This window comes from Lithobates pipiens, unplaced genomic scaffold (genome assembly GCF_037356315.1).
Source record: "Lithobates pipiens isolate NorthernLeopardFrog02 unplaced genomic scaffold, aLitPip1_a1.2 Scaffold_18, whole genome shotgun sequence".
NCBI classification, from domain to species: Eukaryota; Metazoa; Chordata; class Amphibia; order Anura; family Ranidae; genus Lithobates; species Lithobates pipiens.
Window position 1 is genome coordinate 634,186,778 of NW_027507758.1, and position 11,286 is coordinate 634,198,063.

Sequence of the window (11,286 nt, forward strand, 5' to 3'; positions counted from 1 at the left end):
AGGCGAGTACGCTTATCGGTCACAATCCCCCCTGCTGCGCTGAACGTCCTTTCGGACAGGACACTGGATGAGGGGCAAGCCAACAGTTCGATTGCAAATTGGGCAAGCTCTGGCCAGAGGTCAAGCCTGCCCACCCAGTAGTCTAGGGGTTCATCACTCCTCAGAGCGTCCACATCGGCCGTTAACCCAATGTAGTCGGACACCTGACGGTCTAGGCGTTCCCTGATGCTGGATCCGGATGACACCTGTCGATGGGTCGGCTGAAAGAATGACCTCATATCCGAAGTCACCAACACATCTTCAAACCGGCCTCTTCTTGCAGGCGCTGTTGGATTGGTACCCGCAAATCCTTCTCTGGGAGTGGGAATTGCTCCTCTGCCAGCGCACGCAAAAGCAGAATGCAGCATTTCTCGAAGCAAGGCCTGGAAGTGCTGCATTCTGACAGCCCTCTGCGACGGCGGTAACATTTCCGCCATTTTGTGTTTGTACCGGGGGTCTAAGTACGTTGCCACCCAGTACTGGTCCTTGACCCTCATGCTTTTTATACGGGGGTCCCTATTAAAACACTGGAGCATGAAGGCCCCCATTTGCACTAAAGTGGAAGCGGTGTGGTGGCCTGGCTCCTGCTCATCATCCAGGATAATGTCGTCCTCTTCATTCTCCTCTCCCCATCCTCGCACAACAGGGATCCCAGAAAGGTTTAAAGCATGCTCTTCTTGCTCCTGCTCATCCGCCCCGGCACCATCCTCCTCTGACTCCTCATCAGACTCCTGTTGTTGACTTGTCTCAGATAGAGTAGCCCCCCCTGGGAATTCATCCAGCATTGCGACTTCCTCATCTTCCCGCTCCTGCTCCTCCACAGCCTGATCAATGACACGACGCAATGCACGCTCCAGAAAGAAGGCATAAGGTACCATGTCACTGATGGCGCCATGGCTGCGACTGACCAGTTTGGTGATCTCCTCAAATGGCCGCAGAAGTCTGCATGTGTCGCGCATGAGCAGCCACTGGCGCGGTGAAAAAAAACCCAGCTCCCCAGAACCGTTTCTTTCGCAGAGTTCATACAGGTAGACGTTAACTGCACGTTTCTGCTGGAGCAGCCTATCAAGCATATAGAAGGTTGAGTTCCATCGCGTCGGGCAATCGCAAATAAGACGTCTGACCGGCAGATGGTGTCGCCGCTGAATGTCAGCAAGGCGAGCCATGGCCGTGTAAGATCTTCTGAAATGGGCCGAGATTTTCCTTGCCTGCCGCAAGATGTCCTGGACCCCAGGGTATTTGACAAGGAATCGCTGCACGACCAAGTTTAAGACGTGTGCCATGCACGGCACGTGCGTGATTTTGCCCTGTTTCAATGCGCTAAGCAGATTGGCACCGTTGTCACACACCACTTTACCAACTGTCAAATTGAGCGGTGTTAGCCACTCATCTGCCTGTGAACGCAAAGCTGAAAGGAGTGCCGGGCCAGTGTGGCTCTTTGCTTCCAGGCACAACAGACGCAGCACGGCATGGCAACGTCTCACCTGGCATGTGGAATAGGTTCTGGGGAGCTTGGGCGGTGCAGTGGAAGAGACGCTAGCAGCGGAAAAGGAGGAGGCAGCTGAGGAGGAGAGGGAGGAGGATGGAGTAGGAGGAGGAGAAGAAGAGTCAGGCCTGCATGCAATCCGTGGCGGTAAAACCAAATCTACACGGGTGCCACGGGTTACATGCTTGACGGCCGTCAGAAGGTTCACCCAGTGGGCAGTAAAACTGATATACCTTCCCTGCCCGTGTTTGCTAGACCACGTGTCTGTGGTCAGATGTATCTTGGCACCGACACTGTGTGCCAGAGATACATTCACTTGCCGCTGAACATGGCCATATAGCTCTGGGATGCCCTTCTCTGAGAAATACTTCCTTCCTGGGACCTTCCATTGTGGTGTTCCAATGGCCACAAATTTGCGAAAGGCCTCCGAGTCCACCAGTTTATATGGCAGTAGTTGGCGGGCTATGAGTTCTGACAAGCCAGCCGCCAACCGTTGGGCAAGAGGGTTATCCGGCGTCATCATTTTTTTACGCTCAAACATTAGGCCCACGGAAGCCTGCCTTTTTGCAGAAAAATGTGAGCTTGGCGTGATGGAAGGTGGAGTGGAGGACAATTGTGAGGAGAGAGGAGAAGGAGAAGTAGAAGACGAGGCTGGACGGTGAGAGCCTGCAGTGTGGCTTTGTGTGTTCCGTTGCTCCCACTGGGCTCGGTGATGGCTGCTCATGTGCCTTCTTAAGGCGGTCGTCCCTAGGTGAGTATTGGGCTTACCGCGACTAACGCGTTGACTGCAAAGATTGCAGATGGCAACGCTATTGTCAGCAGCGGACACGTTAAAAAAAGCCCACACTGCGGAGCCATGTGCCGGTGTCCTGGGAGCGCCAGATGTGACCGTACATGGTCGATGACTCGCTCCTGATACATTTGCAGTCTGCTTTGTCCCTGCTGTGCAATGTAAGTCATTGCTGCTTCTCCTCCCTATCTGCTGGTCCATATCTCCCTCTGAACTCCCCTCCTCTTCCTCTCTTGTGGGCACCCACGTGACATCACTAGACACGTCATCATCAACGTCACCTTCCCCACCGCTATAAGTAGAGTAGGCAGCAACACCGGGGACCAACCTCCTCCTTGGGCTGATCTGGGTACTGGCGTCAGACTGCTGAGTAGCGCTTGTTGCTACCTCCTCTTCCTGATCCAATACCAAGAGTGGCTGCGCATCAGAAATGTCCTCTTGATATGGATCGGAAAATAATTCCAGTGACTCAAGCGGAAGGTATGTGGTGGTGGTGGTGGTGGTCGTGTTGTTGGTGGTAGTGTCTTTGGGGGTGCACATAGCAGAGAGTGAAGAAGAGGGTGCAGATCGAGAGGATGAGGAGGGTGCAGAAGAGTAAGGCTGAGCGAGCCACTCAACCAAGTCTGGTGCATCCTTTAAAGTAATTGAACGCACCTTCTGCAACTTCCCACTTTGGCTCAAGCCTGTTGCTCCTGCCCTACCCCTACCACCCCTGCGGAAGGGCCTGCCTCTTCCTCTGCATGTCATTTTTTAAATGACCCTGTGACAAAACTCTTAGTCCCTATACCGCTGAAGGACTGCTGCAGTATAGGTGAGCGGTCAGCAGTGGTGCACGTCAACCCTATCTATTGTGGACCGATAGCGGTCCTTACAGAACAGCAGACTGTACCGCACTCAAGCCTATGTACCGTAGCACCCTATACCAAGTTACCAGTCCTTATAAGAACTTTTGTGGAACAAGCAGGTTGTGTGTTAGTGATTAGCAGACTGTACGTCAGTCCCTATACCGCTGAAGGACTGCTGCAGTATAGGTGAGCGGTCAGCAGTGGTGCACGTCAACCCTATCTATTGTGGACCGATAGCGGTCCTTACAGAACAGCAGACTGTACCGCACTCAAGCCTATGTACCGTAGCACCCTATACCAAGTTACCAGTCCTTATAAGAACTTTTGTGGACCAAGCAGGTTGTGTATTAGTGTTTAGCAGACTGTACGTCAGTCCCTATACCGCTGAAGGACTGCTGCAGTATAGGGCAGCGGTCAGCAGTAGTGCACGGCAACCCTATGTATTGTGGACCGATAGCGGTCCTTACAGAACAGCAGACTGTAACGCACTCAGGCCTATGTACCGTAGCACCCTATACCAAGTTACCAGTCCTTATAAGAACTTTTGTGGACCAAGCAGGTTGTGTGTTAGTGATTAGCAGACTGTACGTCAGTCCCTATACCAATGAAGGACTGCTGCAGTATAGGGCAGCGGTCAGCAGTAGTGCACGGCAACCCTATGTATTGTGGACCGATAGCGGTCCTTACAGAACAGCAGACTGTAACGCACTCAGGCCTATGTACCGTAGCACCCTATACCAAGTTACCAGTCCTTATAAGAACTTTTGTGGAACAAGCAGGTTGTGTGTTAGTGATTAGCAGACTGTACGTCAGTCCCTATACCGCTGAAGGACTGCTGCAGTATAGGTGAGCGGTCAGCAGTGGTGCACGTCAACCCTATCTATTGTGGACCGATAGCGGTCCTTACAGAACAGCAGACTGTACCGCACTCAAGCCTATGTACCGTAGCACCCTATACCAAGTTACCAGTCCTTATAAGAACTTTTGTGGACCAAGCAGGTTGTGTGTTAGTGATTAGCAGACTGTACGTCAGTCCCTATACCAATGAAGGACTGCTGCAGTATAGGGCAGCGGTCAGCAGTAGTGCACGGCAACCCTATGTATTGTGGACCGATAGCGGTCCTTACAGAACAGCAGACTGTAACGCACTCAGGCCTATGTACCGTAGCACCCTATACCAAGTTACCAGTCCTTATAAGAACTTTTGTGGAACAAGCAGGTTGTGTGTTAGTGATTAGCAGACTGTACGTCAGTCCCTATACCGCTGAAGGACTGCTGCAGTATAGGTGAGCGGTCAGCAGTGGTGCACGTCAACCCTATCTATTGTGGACCGATAGCGGTCCTTACAGAACAGCAGACTGTACCGCACTCAAGCCTATGTACCGTAGCACCCTATACCAAGTTACCAGTCCTTATAAGAACTTTTGTGGACCAAGCAGGTTGTGTATTAGTGTTTAGCAGACTGTACGTCAGTCCCTATACCGCTGAAGGACTGCTGCAGTATAGGGCAGCGGTCAGCAGTAGTGCACGGCAACCCTATGTATTGTGGACCGATAGCGGTCCTTACAGAACAGCAGACTGTAACGCACTCAGGCCTATGTACCGTAGCACCCTATACCAAGTTACCAGTCCTTATAAGAACTTTTGTGGACCAAGCAGGTTGTGTGTTAGTGATTAGCAGACTGTACGTCAGTCCCTATACCAATGAAGGACTGCTGCAGTATAGGGCAGCGGTCAGCAGTAGTGCACGGCAACCCTATGTATTGTGGACCGATAGCGGTCCTTACAGAACAGCAGACTGTACTGCACTCAGGCCTATGTACCGTAGCACCCTATACCAAGTTACCAGTCCTTATAAGAACTTTTGTGGACCAAGCAGGTTGTGTGTTAGTGATTAGCAGACTGTACGTCAGTCCCTATACCAATGAAGGACTGCTGCAGTATAGGGCAGCGGTCAGCAGTAGTGCACGGCAACCCTATGTATTGTGGACCGATAGCGGTCCTTACAGAACAGCAGACTGTAACGCACTCAGGCCTATGTACCGTAGCACCCTATACCAAGTTACCAGTCCTTATAAGAACTTTTGTGGAACAAGCAGGTTGTGTGTTAGTGATTAGCAGACTGTACGTCAGTCCCTATACCGCTGAAGGACTGCTGCAGTATAGGGCAGCGGTCAGCAGTAGTGCACGGCAACCCTATGTATTGTGGACCGATAGCGGTCCTTACAGAACAGCAGACTGTAACGCACTCAGGCCTATGTACCGTAGCACCCTATACCAAGTTACCAGTCCTTATAAGAACTTTTGTGGACCAAGCAGGTTGTGTGTTAGTGATTAGCAGACTGTACGTCAGTCCCTATACCAATGAAGGACTGCTGCAGTATAGGGCAGCGGTCAGCAGTAGTGCACGGCAACCCTATGTATTGTGGACCGATAGCGGTCCTTACAGAACAGCAGACTGTAACGCACTCAGGCCTATGTACCGTAGCACCCTATACCAAGTTACCAGTCCTTATAAGAACTTTTGTGGACCAAGCAGGTTGTGTGTTAGTGATTAGCAGACTGTACGTCAGTCCCTATACCAATGAAGGACTGCTGCAGTATAGGGCAGCGGTCAGCAGTAGTGCACGGCAACCCTATGTATTGTGGACCGATAGCGGTCCTTACAGAACAGCAGACTGTAACGCACTCAGGCCTATGTACCGTAGCACCCTATACCAAGTTACCAGTCCTTATAAGAACTTTTGTGGACCAAGCAGGTTGTGTGTTAGTGATTAGCAGACTGTACGTCAGTCCCTATACCAATGAAGGACTGCTGCAGTATAGGGCAGCGGTCAGCAGTAGTGCACGGCAACCCTATGTATTGTGGACCGATAGCGGTCCTTACAGAACAGCAGACTGTAACGCACTCAGGCCTATGTACCGTAGCACCCTATACCAAGTTACCAGTCCTTATAAGAACTTTTGTGGACCAAGCAGGTTGTGTGTTAGTGATTAGCAGACTGTACGTCAGTCCCTATACCAATGAAGGACTGCTGCAGTATAGGGCAGCGGTCAGCAGTAGTGCACGGCAACCCTATGTATTGTGGACCGATAGCGGTCCTTACAGAACAGCAGACTGTAACGCACTCAGGCCTATGTACCGTAGCACCCTATACCAAGTTACCAGTCCTTATAAGAACTTTTGTGGAACAAGCAGGTTGTGTGTTAGTGATTAGCAGACTGTACGTCAGTCCCTATACCGCTGAAGGACTGCTGCAGTATAGGTGAGCGGTCAGCAGTAGTGCACGGCAACCCTATGTATTGTGGACCGATAGCGGTCCTTACAGAACAGCAGACTGTACTGCACTCAGGCCTATGTACCGTAGCACCCTATACCAAGTTACCAGTCCTTATAAGAACTTTTGTGGACCAAGCAGGTTGTGTGTTAGTGATTAGCAGACTGTACGTCAGTCCCTATACCAATGAAGGACTGCTGCAGTATAGGGCAGCGGTCAGCAGTAGTGCACGGCAACCCTATGTATTGTGGACCGATAGCGGTCCTTACAGAACAGCAGACTGTAACGCACTCAGGCCTATGTACCGTAGCACCCTATACCAAGTTACCAGTCCTTATAAGAACTTTTGTGGACCAAGCAGGTTGTGTGTTAGTGATTAGCAGACTGTACGTCAGTCCCTATACCAATGAAGGACTGCTGCAGTATAGGGCAGCGGTCAGCAGTAGTGCACGGCAACCCTATGTATTGTGGACCGATAGCGGTCCTTACAGAACAGCAGACTGTACTGCACTCAGGCCTATGTACCGTAGCACCCTATACCAAGTTACCAGTCCTTATAAAAACTTTTGTGGACCAAGCAGGTTGTGTGTTAGTGTTTAGCAGACTGTGCGTCAGTCCCTATACCGCTGAAGGACTGCTGCAGTATAGGGCAGCGGTCAGCAGTAGTGCACGGCAACCCTATGTATTGTGGACCGATAGCGGTCCTTACAGAACAGCAGACTGTAACGCACTCAGGCCTATGTACCGTAGCACCCTATACCAAGTTACCAGTCCTTATAAGAACTTTTGTGGACCAAGCAGGTTGTGTGTTAGTGATTAGCAGACTGTACGTCAGTCCCTATACCAATGAAGGACTGCTGCAGTATAGGGCAGCGGTCAGCAGTAGTGCACGGCAACCCTATGTATTGTGGACCGATAGCGGTCCTTACAGAACAGCAGACTGTACTGCACTCAGGCCTATGTACCGTAGCACCCTATACCAAGTTACCAGTCCTTATAAGAACTTTTGTGGACCAAGCAGGTTGTGTGTTAGTGATTAGCAGACTGTACGTCAGTCCCTATACCAATGAAGGACTGCTGCAGTATAGGGCAGCGGTCAGCAGTAGTGCACGGCAACCCTATGTATTGTGGACCGATAGCGGTCCTTACAGAACAGCAGACTGTACTGCACTCAGGCCTATGTACCGTAGCACCCTATACCAAGTTACCAGTCCTTATAAGAACTTTTGTGGACCAAGCAGGTTGTGTATTAGTGTTTAGCAGACTGTGCGTCAGTCCCTATACCGCTGAAGGACTGCTGCAGTATAGGGCAGCGGTCAGCAGTAGTGCACGGCAACCCTATGTATTGTGGACCGATAGCGGTCCTTACAGAACAGCAGACTGTACCGCACCCAAGCCTATGTACCGTAGCACCCTAGACAGACCAAGTTACCAGTCCTGATAAAGAGCTTTGTGGAACAAGTGAGTTGTGAATGATTAGCAGACTGCAGCAGAAGGGCAGCAGTCAAGTATAATATTCTTTCTATATTTGGAAGAAAGAATATTATACGTGTACAAGCCTATTACCGTACCACTGATACCAGTCCTGAAAAGAACCTTTGTGGAACTAATAGTAACAGCAAGTCTTTAAAATTATCCTCACTGCCTGACACACTGCTTCCTGCCTGTCCCTATACAAATTGGCAAAAAAGAGTAGGCTGGAACGATTAGCTGGAACAGCTCTTTTGTGGACCTGATAGTAACAGCTAATGATGATGATGATGATGATGATGAAGAAAGACTAATCTGGCTGAGCTGTCCCTAAAATAGCAGCATACAGCGCTCTGTCCCTTTATCTAAACTGACAAAAGAAACTCAGGCTGCTGACCTAACACCTATACCAGTCCTGAAAAGAACTTTTGTGTACCAAATAGCTAGCGTTTTCTCTGTCCCTACTCCACACAGGATCCTTTCCCTACAGTGACAGAAGAAAGAATGTAAAATGGCCACCGGATCGGGTGTATTTATAGGTTAGGGGGAATGTCCAAGTGTCCATGAGCTGTCATGTCTCAATTGGTTGTCCTGTAACACATGATAAACGTGTCACGAAAGGTTAAAGTTCTTGTATACATTAAACACGTAAGTCCGCCGGGGCGAACGACGGAAAAAGGCGTTCGAACCCGCGGACGGCGAAAGTCGGAAATTCGCCGCGAAACGACCGCCGGGCGAACCGTTCGGCCATCACTAATGTACACCATGTTTCAGTTTGTGATATAATATTTATGGCTATCAAGTCAAGTGCTTGTATTATGTGATACTGATTGATTACATCCTATGCTATGCTGAGTGTGGTCATATTGACAAATGTACTTTTCTATTCTTGTTTTTAATGAATTTTTATATGTTATTTGTATAAATAAAATTTATTAATGAATTACCCTTACTTACTGGTGCCTGTAAAGTCCATAAGCTCCCTGCACTGCTGTCACACAGAGGACTCTGATTGCTGAGCCGCCGCAGGAACAGGAACATGGGACATCTTCCCGAAGGTGAACGTTTCCTTTAACCCTTTCACTGCCAAAGCCAGTTTTGCTTCTTTTTTTTTGCCCACATGTTTAACACCTTCAATACCAGACACTTTCACCCCCTTCCTACCCAGGTCAAATTTCAGCTTACAGCGCTCTCACATATTGAATGATAATTGCGCGGTCATGTAACACTGTACCCATATGACATTTTTATAATTTTGTTTCCACAAATAGAGCTTTCTTTTGGTGGTATTTGATCACCTCTGGGGCTTTTCTTTTTTGTGCTACAAAATAAAAAAAGTTTTTTTTTTTTCAAAATGTTCTCTTTGTTTCTGTTATAAAATGTTGTAAATAAGTAAGTTTTTTTCTCCTTCACTGATGAGGACACACTAATATGCAGCACTGATGGCACTTATAAGTACCACAAGCGTTGCCTCATGAGGCAATGATTGGCATCACTGGCAGGCACTAGTGGTCATCGCTTATAGGCCTGTACTGATAATCAAAGCTGAATATCAGTGCAGATCCCTCCTGTCAGGAGAGACGCTGATTGGCTCTCCTCTACTCGCGCCTTGTCAGCATGAATAAAGGAAAGCCGATAACTGGAACTTCCTGGTTACGATGTGATTAGCTTTGATTGGACACACCTGATCACATGGTAAAGAGCCAACGTCATAAGCTCTTTACCAAGATTGGAGATGCGGTATGTCAGAGCGATACCGCACCATCAATCACGGTGTGCCCGAGCAGCTTATTCTCCTGGATGTCACATGACATCCAGTCAGGATAATGGAACCGTCATTATGCTATAGGCTGGGCGGGAAGGAGTTGTTACTGCAGCGAGACGCTCGCTGGATTCACAACTTGTCAGCTCTCAAAACCCCAGGATTAAATTATGCTTTCAGTTACAAGCCATTTTTATAAGTGGTCCCGTTTCTGATTCATCATGATTCCTTCCTTTTGATTCACTCCCTAAAATTGCCTCAAATCTGTTTATCTTATCGCCATGGAGATACCCGTGATCGTCTCGCAGGGAGACTGAACGGGGAGATGCCATTGTAAACAGCATCTCCCCGTTCTGCCTAGCAACAAGTGACGCTGATCTCTGCTCCATGTGATTGGAGCAGAGATCAGTGTTCACTAACACAAAGCCCAGCCCCCCACAGTTAGTAACGCGCCTCTAGGAACACTGCCACCCCCTGGTTAACCCCTTCACTGCCAGTGTCATTTACACAGGAATCAGTGCATTTGTATAGCACTGATCGCTGTATAAATGACAATGGTCCCAAAAATGTCCGATGTGTCCGCCATAATGTTGCAGTCACAATAAAAATCGCTGATCGATGCCATTACTAATAAAAAAAAATTATTAATAAAAATGCCATAAAACTATCCTCTATTTTGTAAACGCTATAACTTTTGCGCAAACCAATCAATAATCACTTATTGTAATTTTTTTTTTTACCAAAAGTATGTAGAAGAATACGTATCCGCCTAAACTGAGGGAAAACATTTTTTTTATATATTTTTGGTGGATATTTATTATAACAAAAAGTAAAAAAGAATGCGTTTTTTTCAAAATGGTCGCTCTATTTTTGTTTATAGCGCAAAAATAAAAAAAATGCAGGGGTGATCAAATACCACCAAAGGAAAGCTCTATTTGTGGAGAAAAAAAGGACGTCAATTTTGTTTTGGAGCCACGTCGCGCGACCGCGCAATTGTCAGTTAAAGCGGCGCAGTGCCGAATCGCAAAAAGTGGTCTGGTCTTAAGCCAGTAAAAGTGGTTAAATAAATAAGTGCTGACTCCTATGCCAATACAAATCCCAAAAATATTGTAGAAATATGTGCAATCCGTGAAATAAATAAAATTATATGTGTGTTACAATGTATTACATGCAGTATAATTGACAATTGATGCGCTATTAGTAACTTTAGTTAAAATGCGCAGTGCTTCTTTAATCAATAAGTGCTGACTCCTATAACCAATATAAATCCAGAAAATGGTATATAAATTGTGCAATCCATAAAATACGTAACTTGTGTATGTGTTACAATAAATACCATACAGTATGGGCACTCCAAAAAACACACTCAACTTGCGATCTATATAAAAAGTCCACATACATATGCCGATCAACTTGCTTCAATGAATGGAGACAATGATGGTAAGAAGCGCACACCTAACTCAGATGTCTCATATGTCTTTCTCTCCTCAATATCCATCATAAGATGCCGATCTCAAAAAAGAAAGAAAGCTCATCGCGCAACACTAACTTATATCAAACTGTGTATGTAAGCTCACAATATGCACTCACATATACCCAGCTTCAAATGAGCATGT